Here is a 15,609-nt window from a genome sequence, read left to right as displayed (position 1 = left end):
GAAAGTTCGTTCAATAAATGGTGCTGGGAAAACTGGGTCGCTACATCAAAAGAATGAAGCTTGACTACTACCTAACACCATGCATAAAAAACAACTCAAAATGGATTAAAGAACTAGACATAAGACCTGAAACCATAAAATACATAGAAGGAAATATAGGCGAAACACTACATGATATGCACATCAAAGACATCTTTACAGACACATCATCCAAAGCAGTGATGGTGAAGGCAAAGATAAACAGCTGGGACTACATCAAATTAAATTGCTTCTGCACAGCAAAAGAGACAATAACAAAAACAAAGAGAGGGGCCTCCCCGGTGGCGCAGCGGTTGAGCGCTGGGTTGTGAAGCTGCCCGCGGCCTCTGCAGCGCCAGTTCGATCCCTGGCTGCTTCCCGGCCACCAGAGGAGGATCCCACATGGCGAACAGACCTCTCCTGCCGCCCACTGCTCCCCTCAGCAGTGTGCTTTGGTCCTTCTGCCTGCTCTGCTCCCTGCTCTGGCTCTAGTGAATTCTCTCACCCTCCCGTGCTTCTGACTGTACCCAGTGCATGTATAAACAAAACAAACAAACAAGTAAATAAATAAATAAAAAACATGCCTCTATATAAAAAAAAAAAAAACAAAAAAAACAAAGAGAAACCCCACTGGCTGGGAGAACATTTTTGCACACAACACTAATGATAAAAGACTGATGACAAAAATCTACAAAGAGCTGATGAGACTCAACAAAAACAAAGAAAATAATCCAGTCAAAAAATGGGCAGAAGAGCTAAAAAGAAACTTCTCTGAAAAGGAAATGCAAATGGCCAACAGGCATATGAAAAAATGTTCAACATCACTTGTAATCAGGGAAATGCAAATCAAAACTACCATGAGATACCATCTTATACCAGTCAAAATGGCACAAATTAAAAAAAACTAGCAACAACAAATGTTGGTGAGGTTGTGGAAAAATAGGAACTCTCCTGCACTGTTGGTGGGAGTGCAAACTGGTCCAACCACTATGGAGAGCTGTGTGGAGATTTCTTGACCTACTAAACATAGAGCTTCCATATGATCCAGCAATTCCACTCCTAGGGATTTACCCAAAGGACACAGAAACATCAATTCCAAAGAGCACCCGCACCCCTATGTTTATAGCAGCACAATTTACAATAGCTAAGCTTTGGAAACAACACAAATGCCCAAAAATAGATGACTGGATCAAGAAGATGTGGTACATATACACCATGGAATATTACTCAGCATTCAAAAAAGATAAACACATGCAATTTGCAGCAACATGGATGGCGCTGGAAGGGATCATGCTCAGCGAAATAAGCCAGAAAGAAAAAGAAAAATACCGGATGGTGTCACTCATAGCAGGAATCTAGAAAACTTAAATAAGGGACCAGGAAAAAGAATAACTATAAGAAAGAAAGTATCAGAATCAACAAACTACTATGAACAAGAGACACTCTATGGGGGGTGAGGGGTGGGGAAAGGAGGGATAGGGGTCATAATAACAGGGTTGTAATTGTATGGGGAATATAAAAATAAAATTAAAAAAAGAAAAAAGAAATAAAATACATATTTTGAAAAAAAAAAAAAACCCTCAAAAGAACTCTTCGGTGGATTGATGGAGGATAGATTGAGGAATGAGTATAAAATAAGAAAATGTACAGAAAGTAGGTTAATCTTAAAGAATCTGTGAAGGGGAGAAAAATGTGGGGTAGTGAGTAAATTTGTGATGGAAGGAAAGTTTATCTGTGAGACCTGAACATGTTTTTAGTGACCTTTAGAAGGATCAATATAAAAGAGAAAAAGGACAACTGGTATGAATCCTGAGGAGGCCAGAAAGTGTCAAATCCAAAGCACTGGCTGAGGAAGAAGATTTAGATAAGGGGGAGGGACACTCATATGATGAAATGGGAAAAAAGGAAGTGATGAAGAGATGTGGGCATTCTCACAGGTGTGAGATGGTACCTAAGTGTACTTCTGATTTTTTTTCCCCTGATGATAAGTGATGAGTATTTTTTTAAAGATTTATTTATTTATACAAGAACTGGGGTACAGGCCAGATATGTGGGAGGGTGAGAGGACCCACCAGAGACAGAGTGGGGAGCAGAAAGGCAGACTGACTGAAATACACTGCTGAGGGGAGCAGCGGTCAAGACAGGAGAGGTCTCCTCACCTTGTGGGTTGCTCCGAGGCTGGCAGGAATCGAATCAGCACTGCAGAGGCTACAGACAGCTTCACAGTGCTGCGCTCAACTGCCTGCACCACCAGGGAGGCCCCTATGAATATTTTTTCATGTATCCATTGACCATTTGTATATCTTCTTTGGTGAAGTATTTTTTTTTTTTTAGTTCGTAAGCCCAAGTTTTAATTGGGTTAATTGTTTTCTTTTGTTGAGTTGCATGAGTAATAAAAGAATCAGTTCAGTAAAGTGGCAGGGTACTATGAAATCTACAAGAATTAGAGTTGTGTCTTTGCATGTAAACAACTTTGAAGAGAAAGATATTCAGAATTCAATCCCATTCACAACAAAAAGAATATCCAGGAGTAAACTTAAGAAGGAGGTGAAGGTCCTATACAATGAAAACTATAAAACATTGTCAAATAGAAGAAAAACCAAAAAAAAAAAAAAATGGAAAGATATTCCCTGACCATGGATTGAAAGAACAAACAGAGTTGAAATACCTATCTTACCCAAAGCAATATACAGATTTAATGGAATCTTGATCAAGGTTTCAATGTAATTCTTCAAAGAAACAAAATGAACAATATTGAAATTCATATGGAACCACAAAAGACCCCAAACAGCCAAAGCAATCCTGACAAAAGCAAGGAAGGGTAGCAGTATCATATGCCTAGACTTTAAACTATACTATAAAACTATAGTAATTAAGATAGTATGGTACAGAAACCAAATAAGACAACCAAAGTAGAATTGAGAAGCCAGTAATAAACCCACACCAATATGGACAGTTAATCTACAGGATAGGAGCCAAGAGTATACACCAGAGAAAGGAGAGTCTCTTCAACAAATGAAATTGGGAAGTCTGGACAACCGCCCAAAGAATGAAACTAGACCACTATGTCACACCTTACATAAAAATTAACTCAAAGGATATTAAAGACATGGATATGACCCAAAACTATAAAATACATTGAAGAAAAAATAGGTAAAACACTCCACAGCATGGGCATCCTTGGTGGTGCAAGGGGTTCAGACACAACCTACGAAGCTATCCACAGCCACTGCATCAAGAGTTCCATCCCCAGCCAGGGAGCAGCCACATGGTGCAGCAGACCTCTCCTGACTCACCTGCTGCTCCCCTCAGCAATGTATTTCAGTCAATCTGCCTGTTCTGCTCCCCACTCTGTCTCTGGTATCCTCTCCCCCCCCACACCTCTGGCCTGTACCCCAGTTCTTTATATATATATATATATATATATATTTAGATTTATTTATTTATTTATTTTATACAAGCACTGGGTACAGTCAGAAGCGCGGGAGGGTGAGAGAATTCACCAGAGCCAGAGCAGGGAGCAGAGCAGGCAGAAGGACCAAAGTACACTGCTGAGGGGAGCAGTGGGTGGCAGGAGAGGTCTGCGCACCATGTAGGACCCTCCTCCAGAGGCCGGGGAGCAGCCGGGGATCGAACCAGCGCTGCAGAGGCTGCAGGTAGCTTCGCAACCCAGCACTCAACCGCTGCGCCACTGGGGAGGCCCTGTATCCCAGTTCTTGTATGAATAAATAAATAAATCTTTAAAAAAAACATTCCACAACATTGCTTAAGTGGTATCTTTGTGGACTGGTTTCCAGTGGCAAGAGAATCAAAAGCAAATATCAACAAATGGGACAATATTAAAACAAAAACCTTCTGCAGAGCAAGAGAATTATCAATAAAATACAAAGAAATCCTACTGAATGGGGGAAAATATTTGCACATAAAACATCTGACAAAGTGCACATACCAAATCTTCTTAGTCTCCCATCTGTCCTTGGGTACTTAAGTTATTTCCATAACTTGACTATTGTGAATAGTGCCACAATGAACACGGGAGTGTATAGATCCCATAGGTCCTAAAAATTCTGCAACAAAACTGGATACCATAAAATGTAGAACCCACATAAAATTATATAAAATGCTCTGCAGGTTCTAAGTTACAAAATTTAATTAATTGGTCATAACTGAGCACTCCAGTAGATAGTCCTTTCAAAATAGTAGTTGATAGCTGATTAGAAAACTTCTTTTGTTTCTATCCTTACAAAGCCAAAATCAGTGACAAAGGGAATAGAGTGAGGAAAGACTTAGCTCTAAAAACATATAACTTTTAAAATGTTTTTCAGAAAACTTCTTTAAGTTTGAAACATAAATTTATGTATTGCTTGCATGTAACATATATAGTATGGAGAATTTTAAAACTGAACATTCATGAATTTACCATCAGCTAAAAAAATAGAACATTCCATTTTTTCTGTGTCATCACTGAAGATAACTTCAGAGAAAGGGAAATGGAAAAAATAAAAAAAAAATGGAATTACTTCAGACCAATTCCTGCCCATGTGAAGGTGACCTCAATTACCCATTACAGCTTAACCTCCAAAGTAATATGGCAGCCTTCTTAAATTACATGACTGTGACAGAACCTTGGAAAAAGAACCAGCCACAGAAAATGGGCCTCTTGAAGCTGCAGAAAGCACTGAGGTGCTCAGTCTCACTATTTTCCAGCTCCTAAATAACTTGGTAAAAAATGTTTCAGGTGAGATAGAACAGAAGCTGTCCCTTGATAACCAGCTGCTGAAAGAAGCAGAATGATGGCTGAATGACTTTAACATTCCTTCTACAGAATGTTGTTTTTATTGCTGCCCAACTGATGACATATTCTCCTTCCCATAAAATGAGGAAGAAAACATGTCAGAATTTAATAAACGTTCCTCTTGCTCTCCCATATACTATTCTAAACCAAATGAAACAAGCATATTCTAGCAGATGGTATAGCAACTCTTTAGCAATGGTAACCCCAAAGCGCTCACAAACCAATTTTCAAAAGAAAAGTTTGTATTTTAGTTGTCCATGTAGGACTGAGTCATTAAACCCCAAATTAAAACATGCCTCAGGCAACAAGAAGGATTGTGTTGCTACTTTCTCTCTAATGCTTGACTGCAATGTGGGATATGTCAAAAGATCTTTGACTATCCAAACTGTAAGTTTCCACTAAATAATTAATAGTATCAAAGTGTGGTTTCTTTTCTCTCCAGTAATTCTTCTCAAGTCTCCACAGTGTACATATTTTGTACAAAATAGGAGTTTAATAAATGTATTTTGTTGGAAATGTCACTCTTGGGATGGTTTTTCATACCCCTGAGTTATACCAACAAATCAGCTTAGTTAACATAACAATCGTCTCTTCACATGTGTAGAAGTGCTAAATTCAGAATGAAAACCTTTTGGTTATGGGCCATCCAAATTTCTTTAACTTATGTAAAGCTATTTAGTTTGCTGGGTTTATGAGCACTGCCATTAATATTATTATACTAATAGCTCAATAAATATTTGTTGAGCAAATGTCAAACAAACATATTGGCACAGAGGTTCATTTTGTTTTTGTTTTTGAAAGTGAAGAATTAGATTACCTTAGAGAGAATTTAAAGGAAACTTTTCAACCCAAGTTCTAGAGGAGGCTGTTTTCCTTTCACACCTGCCTGATAAAGTGCTCCAGGGCTAGTTTCCAAGAACTGCTTTCCTTATCCCACAAGGCAGCTGCTCTCCAGAGAATGGCTTCATATTCTCACAGCTGTCGTCCTTCAACCTTATTTTAAAAAGTCAGTTTTATGGGGAAAAAAAACACCTGCTTTTCCTGCAGGTGCATAGTGACAGCCTTTAGTAGGAGCTAGCAGGAGTGGCTTCCCTAACATGATCATTTCACATAGATCAGCCAAGACTGCAGATTGGTGCCTTTACCATTCAGGTGCACTTAATCGAGTGTGAAATTCATAGCCACTGCAGTGTAACAAACACTGCTTGTGACATCTCATATCAACCTAATTATCAGGTTGGAAATGCACCGTATTTTGAGATTCTGGTTAAGTCCAAGTCGTTTTTCTTTTAGCCATGTACTGTTTGACAGCAAGGATACATTTCATTAGCAATAAGAATGACTTTCACTTTTTCTTTCATTTTCAGCTTTTTGAAGAATTCTTTGAATGGAAATGCTAGCAAAACTTGATTTTCATTTCAACTCATTGTCACTTTGATTTATTTCTCCAAGCAGTCAGTGAATGGGAACACAGAGCAAGCAATAAAAATGGCATCCCATTTTTTATTTTCCTTTTTCTTTTTTAAAGGACACTCTCATTTGCCTCTAAGGAAGCTGCTTCTTCAATAAACCAAAGTATTGATCTACTTGGGCAGATCTGAAATCAACAAAGTCACCAAGGCCAGAGGATATTTAGTACTGAAATTTTCTATTCAGAATGCCTCCCTCTCTATATTTATATACACATATATACATATGTATACACACACTACATATGCCCATACACATATATAGTAAGCTATGTATCCTATACATGTATGTAATGTATGCATATGAGACACTAAACATTTATATGGTCCATATTCTGTACAAATTTTGAATAAACTAAGGCAAAAATAATTTTCAAATACATCTTATTTTTATTTTTTTTTTTTACTTCTTAATTATTTTACTCTGAAGTTGTTTATAAATGATCTTACATCTCTGAATCATATACAGGTTTTTTTTAAGGAGCATAACCTTGAATTTTTTTTCCCTTTCTATGAATATATATGTGTAAATATATATATATTTTTCATATATCTGATTTACAACTCTGTATATGATTTAGAATTATGGGATCATACCTGCTCAGATATATGTCATCACATAGCACCTATCACCAAGGTACATGGTATTATAAGCCAATGTTACCTTAATTTAAAACATTAAAAATGGAAGATAAAAAATAAACAATTTTTCTTTATCAAAAAAGAGTACAAAATTGGGGTCTTAGAACTTAGAAAGATCTGGTAAAAACTCTGGTTATGTACTTCCTAGTTCTTAATCTTGTCCATTTTACTACCTTCTCAGAATCAGGTGCTTAATCTATAATAGTAGGATAAGTTTTCTTACTGTGTGACATTTTTATAAACATCATGTGGTAGCATATGTAAATCATTTAATACTGAATATAGAACACAGAGGCAACTAGAAAATGGTGATTGTGATTAATCAAAGTATTGACATGTGAAATAAAAAATTGAAAAGGTAGCCTGCGTAAGTGGAGGCTCCATTGTAGTCACAACCCACTCTCTCACTGTGTGGGCTCAATTCCTGGGACTGATTAATAACAAAATAGCAGCTCTGCTCTCAACTTTAGGAACTCAAGATTGTAAAACAGCTTAAAGATCACCTTGCCCAAAGAACCAGTTAGGGTACCCTCTTCTACATAAATTCTTCTCAATTAAGAATTGTCATCCAGGGCCTCCCCGATGGCACAGTGAGTTGAGCTCAGCACTGTGAAGCTGTCCGCAGCCTCTGCAGTGGGGGTTCGATTTCCAGCCAGCCAGGGAGATTCCCACATGGCGGGGCAGACATCACCTGTCGCACACACTGCTTCCCTCAGCAGTGTATTTCAGTCATCTGCCTGTTCTGCTCCCTGTTCTGTCTCTGGTGAATCCTCTCACCCTCCCATGCATGTGGCCTGTACCCCAGCTCTTGCATATAAATAAATAGATCTTTAAAAAAAATTGTCATCCAATCAATGTAGTTGGGATTTACTTTGCAAGAGATCATGAATAAACCTATGATTAGTCCTAGTTTCCTATTTTCTAGCATCTCTATTTCCCAGCCAATGATTATTTTATTAGCTATACCTCCAAAATACATCCAAAACCTGCACCTTTCTCATCACTTCTACTGCTACCATTCTTGATAGTTCCACAACCACCTTTCATATAGGTTCCTGCAACATCCCCCTAACTAACAATTTTGCTTCTAATTTTAATTCCCTACAGTCTTTTTATCACATTGCATTCAGAGTGATATTTGTAGAGAACAGTTCAGAACATGGCAGACTCTTAATGGCAAACTCCTAACGATTTCCCCTTCTGCTTATAATAAAGTCCATATCTTGCCCAATGCTTACCAGGTTCCCCTGCCCCCGCCATTCTCACTTGAAAGGTCAAACACCTGTCACCCTCTTTCTCATTTCCATTCATTGCTTCATTCGGTTGATCTAAATACTCACCTCAAACTAACTTAGTTTATTCCTGAATCACCTTCCACATTAATAAAAGGAGAAAAATCATATGATCATATCAAACTATGTTGAGAAAGCATCTGATAAGATTCAACACCCATTTATGATAAAAGTCTTCAAAAAACTGGGGATAAATGGAACTTACCTCAATATAATAATGGTCATATATGACAAGCCATAGACAACACCATACATAATGGTGAAAGAAAAGTGTTACCTTTAAGATCAGGCACATGATAAGGTTGTTCACATTCACCGCTATTAAACATAGTATCAGAAGTCCTAGCTAGACCAATTAATTAAGTACATTACTTTTAATAATACCACCACATTTATAATGAAGAATAAACATTTTAGGGCAAGATTTTTTTTCCTTTTTTGGACCTTCCATATCATAACAGTCTCAAGTGGTTATCTTTCATAATTATATCAACAAACCAAATGATGACAAACACATACTTTGTTAATAGTGTTTATCCTAGATCCCTGCTTCCAGTATCTCTTCTTTCATTAACATCACATTCCACATATAAGACATCTAGAATGAACATATACCTGGAAGTGGATAGGCTATTTTTGCTAAAAAGCCAGGAAAAATAGAAATGAACTTGTTATTTTTATTAGAATGAACAGATATTTGAAGATACCATGCATTCTCACTGTCAGCTGACTTAAGAGGAGTTGGAAATAAATTGTTCATTAGAGGACATGGTATTCTATGGCTCAGAAACTTGCTATAAACATATCATAGCATACAATATTAGATGTTAGGAATAGTCACAGTGGGATATGCAGAATAAACTTGACAAGTGGAGCTTTCATGCAGAAATCAACAAATAAAAACTTCTTAAAAGGACACTGAGTATCTTTGACCTTTCTTTCTCTCAGTTCACTAACCTGATTAGGGGGTTCTGCTGTGTCATGAATTTGAGCTATCTTGGAGTAATCTGCCTGATCTATGTTTACCCACCATTTCTCTGCACTTGGTATACTTCTGGAGATGTTTGGAATGACCTTTACCAGAGACAGATTGAGAGGATGGGGAAATGGGAACACCAAAGCCCTAGTGACTGGGAATAACATTCTGGGAACAGCTTTATTCTTTCAGGCTCTCCTGTGACAATCTACAGGGGACAAGCACATTAACCACAGAATCATGCTGCTGGAGAGTGACTGTTCCTGCGCTTGCTAACTGAAATACTTAAACTCCAAAACTCAAACAGTATTGTCAGTTGACAGTCCAACCAGGTGTCTATAAATCTGAAAACAGATGACTTATGCATGCAGTCATTTATATATTGAAAATGCTCTTCATGACAGTTTATATATTTGATTATGTTTTCCAGACTTTATGGATCTTCTGTGTTCTGGTAAAATTTTGTTGGGTTTTCCACTAACTTACAGAGTAGAAAGTTCTTAAAGAATATTAACATTTTTGGTGCAATTCCATTTTTAATGAGCTTCCATCGTGTTTACTGAATCCTAACTTTGAACTATCTTTCTTGAGAGTAATTTGACTACATATATAAAAACACTTAGGGTTTTTCTTCTATGAATTAGCAATTATATTTTTAGAAATTTATCATCAAGACATAAGAATGTGAAAAGATTTAGCTATATAAATGTTAAAGGTTTTGTTTATAAGAGAGAATGATTTGAAATATCATAGGTTGTATTTAGCTGTAAGACACAGAAAAGCATCACAATCTGGGGACAGTCTATTTCTAGTTTGTTTCTATGCTCTCTTTGAGGAGCCAGATTCTTTCTCTCCTCTGCCATTCTCATTTGACAGAAAATGCCTCATGTCAGCATTTTGTCTTCTCTCAGTCATAAAATTATGGTTATAGATCCAAACAACACATAGAAAAGAGAAGTAAATGGTAAACGAATCTCTTGATCATCAAAAGGGGTGACACTTCCCAGAGGCCCCCCTAACCCAGCAGCTTACCTTGACCTCTCATCTGTCACAAGTGGGTCACATGGGAAATTCTGGTTGCAAGGAGGCTGGCAACATGGGTACCTGAAAAACAGAGGCAGAATTTTCATGATGAATTTGAAACACTGTTGAGTCATTTTCTAGGGGCAACACACAATGAAAACCCAAACAAAATCAGGGTTATAGTATCTGGAAAAGGAGAAAGTGGCCGCTGGGTAGACACTAACACAATTTGTCACTCATGTTTCTAATAACTACACCCAGACCCAAAATCTCTGCAAAATTATGTTATAAAACATATTTAATAACTTGGAAAGAAATTTTATATTAAAGTATAAATATTATAAATTTTTGCGTTATGGAATATTAAGGAAAAAAGTCTCCCTGGCCCAGTGTCATGAAAGGAAGACAGAAAGGGTCTTATCTCCTCTCTCCCCACTATTTCTTTGATGAGATCTTCATTCAAAATTAGCTATCCAAAAATATTCTGCCCTTTGTAAAATAGAGAATTTTGGGCCTCCCCGGTGGCGCAGTGGTTGAGCTCTGGGTTGCGAAGCTGCCTGCAGTCTCTGCAGCGCCGGTTCGATCCCCGGCTGCTCCCCGGCCACCGGAGGAGGGTCCCACATGGCGCGCAGACTTCTCCTGCCACCCGCTGCTCCCCTCAGCAGTGTTCTTCAGTCCTTCTGCCTGCTCTGCTCCCAGCTCTGGCTCTGGTGAATTCTCTCACCCTCCCACGCTTCTGACTGTACCCAGTGCATGTATAAACAACAAACAAACAAACAAATAAAAAAAAAGTCTCTATTAAAAAAATAAAATAGAGAATTTTAAGCTTATGCAACAGGCCTCTTTTCTTCTGGGGTAGGTTTCTTTTCTGCCAGCTTCTTTTAAGCTGCTGGTTTCTCAGTAGTTACAGTCATCTTTCCACCAAAGGCTTTTCTTGTTTCTTCATACCAACAGCCTAGTTTCCTTTCATTCCTACCACAGGCTTCTTTTGTGGAATCCCCTTCTCATATGACTTCACTTCTAACTCAGCTGTTGTCTTATCCTTCTGGAGCTAGTGATTCTTGGCTTGAAAAAGAACATAAAGAACATAAAGCATATGGCTTTAGAGTCAACATGACTCTCAGGTTCTTCACTGGATTCTTCAGGACACTGATGAATCTTCTGGCATGATCCTCAGAGGGTGTTTTGGATTTCTGGGATTTCTGAAATTCTGGTAAGGTCTGTAATGGGAAAGATGCTTCCTGAGGGTGGTAGTGTTAAGCCAAATGCCAAACAGATCATCTAACAATGCAAGACAATACTTTAATCCACATGCAGAAATGGCCTCCGTGCCCACCAAGAGCAAGTTTCAGGAGGCTCAGTTTGCTTAGGTTAAGGAAAGCAATTACAGGGATGTTTCCAAAGGTCTCGATGATACCATTGTCTTCTTATAGATGAGACAGAGTCCCCTGCCCTGGATATGACAATGGTTTCTCAGAAGCATAGACCTTTCTGATATTATTCCAGGCCTTAAATTTTTTAAGAATCAAAACATCCTCCTTGATCCTTTTGTATCAGTCATCTTTATCTTCAACAACTAATGGAAATTTGGGCACTTCCTCAATATGATGACTTTAGTCATGACCAGAGTTGGTAAGGTCAAGGCAGCCAGGGCAGAACTCATGGCATATTGTTTTTTGTGTAGTGTTCAATCTGCAGTGACAATGGCCCCAGGTTTCGGTTGGTGCAAACATTTGATTTCCCCTCCTCCCAAGACACATTATTTCCAAAAGCAGGTGGCCAGAATGTTGAATTCCACCACTGCAAACACTGGGACTAAAAGCCACAGTGATGCTAGTACCTTAAGACTCAGTACTAGTTTGATGTCCTGATAATTCACTGAAAGCATAGGGCTGTTATTTTCTGCCAAGTTGCTATGAACAAAGTTCACTAATATCTCGTGAAATGGAAGCCTTGAACAGAACAAAGTTTGTTTTGTTTTGTTTTTTTGCCAGATGACTCCCCTTTTATGGAGTACAGAAATACTAGGGCATGAGCATATACTATATGGGGAGAGAAGACCATAATCCTCTCTCACTGCAAAGACTTTGCACTAAAGTATGTCAGCAACCATTACTGGACAGAGGGAATTTTTAGGAATCAGAGTGAGAATATGGTATCAGTAGAGAGAATTTGACCAAGTAATCAAATAATACCAGACCTCTGTCCCATTTTATACCCATTCTTTTATAAATGTCTTCCAAATCACAAATGAGACAACTGCTGGTTTACCTGAAAAAATACCAATAGGCTGGTATTCCTGGATAGATCTAAAGTATCTATTAAAACTATGGATACTAAAGTATCCATTCTAAACCCAATGTCCACTGAATCCTCTCTGCTCTCTACTTCAGAGCCCAACCTACATCTGAGGACCTTCTGGGTATGGTGACAGAAGAGAGAGGGTGAACGTTTGGGGTTCATAGAAATCCTGAGTTTACTTACTACTGCTGCCTCCTGCCTGGAGGTGTGGGGAGAAAGAAAACCACATCCAGGGCTTAAATTTTTTTAAAAACAACTTTGAGAACTAGAAAATATGACCTAGCTGCTTTCGAGAACATAGCCTGTATATTCAGGCAAGAAAGTGAAATGGAAGGAAGAAAGGAGAGAAAAAATGTTCCTCTTCCTTGGTCCACAGAAATGATTTACATTTCACTTGAATCTTCTAACTTTTCTGCAATGAACATATTTTAATTATATAATAAGGAAAACATTATAACAGCATTGAAATTTTGGCACAAGTTGCATATTTATGAGATGCTATCTCCTGAAAGAATGCCTGTTTCCCAGTCTTGTATTTTCTTAGTCATAATTTTTCCTGCAGTAAATAACATGCAATAGTTACAGATGTAATGATAGATTTTGCAATTGATATTTGTAACAACAAAGGGAAATAAATGAATTTTTTATAACTGAAAGGAATAGAATGAGGAAAAGCAATACAAACAAAGGAAATTAAACATGACAGAAAACTAACACCTTCTATTTGATATGAAGTTTAGAAACCTTCTACTTATTCTAATTTTTCACTCTCAAAAAGTAAACACTTCCACAACCCTAATATAGAGTTATTTAACTTTGCTTTCAGTAGGATACTATTCACTCATATTTACATCAATATAACTTTTATTTCCACTATTTATTACCAAGTTATTTCTTAGGTTGTCCCAAGGATTTTGCTTCGAGAGATGGTCCCTCTCCATCTCTGCGTCCAAACTTGCAAAGTCCTTCCTAATATATTTGGTGAAATGGATGCAGATGGATACTTTTCTAACAGTTTTATTTTTGTTTAAAAGGTCAACATTTCCATCTTTGACCCTAATATAGTATATAAATCTTATTCTCAATGTTACGTGCAATCCTAAAATCCCTACTGATCCATTATTAGATCATTTTTCTCGATTTTCTTCTTATATGAAGAACTTTTTTTTTTTTTTAAAGATTTATTTATTTATTTATACGAGCACTGGGTACAGTCAGAGGCGCGGGAGGGTGAGAGGATCCACCAAAGCCAGAGCAGGGAGCAGAGCAGGCAGAAGGACCGAAGTACACTGCTGAGGGGAGCAGCAGGCGGCAGGAGAGGTCTGCGTGCCATGTGGGACCCTCCTCCGGTGTGGGGAAAGCAGCTGGGGATTGAACCGGCGCTGCCGAGGCTGCGGGCAGCTTCGCAACCCAGCGCTCAACCGCTGCGCCACCGGGGAGGCCCAGAACTTACGTTTTTATGTGTCTTATAAGGTTTGTTTCCCTTTTTATTGTCACCCTTTTGGTGACATCCTCCATATTTTAGATATTATATTGTGAGACCATGGATTATATTTTTACCTTCTTTTATTAATAGACAATTCTTGCATTGAGCTGTAGCACTAGGGCCAACTGAGAATACATATTCAGGTCCTTACCTATGGATATCAAAGAGGGGCGGGAGGAACAGAGTGCCAAGTACCCCTGTCTCCTCCCATCTCCTTCTACTTCATGCTGAATGGGGGCTCTCTGATTCCCCTCCTGGGTGACGGTGGTAAGTGTATGAGGTGATCTTCCATCCTTGCTGGTCTAAGCAAGGCTGTGATCTAGTATTCCCAGCAAGGGCAGTGTCAGCGGAATTCACCAGCAACTGAACTTCACTCCTACCCAGTAGTAAATAGAGTATTGTGGGACTAGGCATCATCAGGCTTCACTCCCCTGCTCTCTGGTGGACTCAATAGGGTGACTGATATTCTGCCCCCATTTAACCAGCAACTGAACCCTCTGGGCCCTTCCCTCACCCCCAGAAGTGCTAAGTATTGGTTAGTTTTCACTGACACCTACTGGAAAAATGGACGCTCTAATCCTTAATGCTTAGATAATAATGGGGAGATAGAAAAAATACAAAAAAAAAAAAAAAAAGGCAACTGAGTCCTCAGGGGACTACTGCACCACACACAGAAAGCAAATCTCAAAAATTCAACCAAAAAAACCACGACAGATCTTTAATAAAGGTTTATTTGCATTTCCATTTTCTCAATAAGATAATTATTTAGCTGCAATGTTGTAAACTCATTACTTGAGAGGATCTCAAGGCCTTTTAGTTCTAGGAATCTTAAGCAACCTATTATTTTCTGTTTTCAATCCTCATAAATATTTGTTGTGATAACCAGCATTGCAACTTCTCACCTGCGTATAATTCAGCCAGATTTTATTAGAACTTTTAAGTATCAATGTAAAAATTGACTGTCAGACAGTCACTTGAGACCAAATAGCACACTGGAAGTTCATGAGAAACACTTCAAGGATCAATATAATTTTTTGACATTGCTTTAAATTCTTCTGGTTTTATGCATGTCCCTCTAGTCCAAATTAAAAACTGAATCTTAAATATTTGTAATTACTATCAAATTGTTTTTGATATTAATCACACAGTTTTGCCCTCTAAATGTGCAAGTTGTAATTTTACCCTCTGAATGTGCTACTAGCAAGAGGAAGGCAAATGTTGGTGGTCCCTGAAGGTTTTTTTGTTTGTTATGCTTTGTATTATCTGTTCTTACACAGAACTAAAGCTCATTAATGGCAATAATAGAGCACTAGATGAGACTGAAATTCAACTTTCCATCATATTCCCATTAAAAATGACAGTTCTAGTCAATTCTTTGTTCTTATGAAGCCTGTAGTATTTATAAGGATGAGCTTAATTTGAACTGTTATAGCACTGTTAACATTTTCACACTGCTAATGATTGTAATGGTAACTGCTATAACCTCTTATAATTTTTATATTATAGTTAACTGCTGAACCACAAGCATCGGATAGATCATAAGTAATAAAAATTTGGATCGTAGGTGTAGTTATTATTATTTTGCTTTTGGGAGAATCAACTTTGTA

At 38.0% G+C, this 15,609-nt stretch overlaps 1 long non-coding RNA gene across 1 annotated transcript in view; it reads right to left on the bottom strand.

Moving 5' to 3' along the window:
• Window positions 1-15,609, bottom strand: part of LOC129145098 (uncharacterized) — a 188,744-nt gene that overhangs the window by 35,995 nt on the left and 137,140 nt on the right. The window contains exon 2 of the long non-coding RNA XR_008550155.1: window positions 10,225-10,296. This is a non-coding gene — a long non-coding RNA (uncharacterized LOC129145098). The remainder of the gene's footprint in view (window positions 1-10,224; window positions 10,297-15,609) is intronic.

Source organism: Talpa occidentalis, unplaced genomic scaffold (genome assembly GCF_014898055.3).
Source record: "Talpa occidentalis isolate TD23 unplaced genomic scaffold, MPIMG_talOcc4v2.1 talOcc4.11, whole genome shotgun sequence".
NCBI lineage: Eukaryota > Metazoa > Chordata > Mammalia > Eulipotyphla > Talpidae > Talpa > Talpa occidentalis.
The sequence above is the reverse complement of the archived record's forward strand: the minus strand, read 5'-3'. Positions and strand labels throughout refer to the sequence as shown.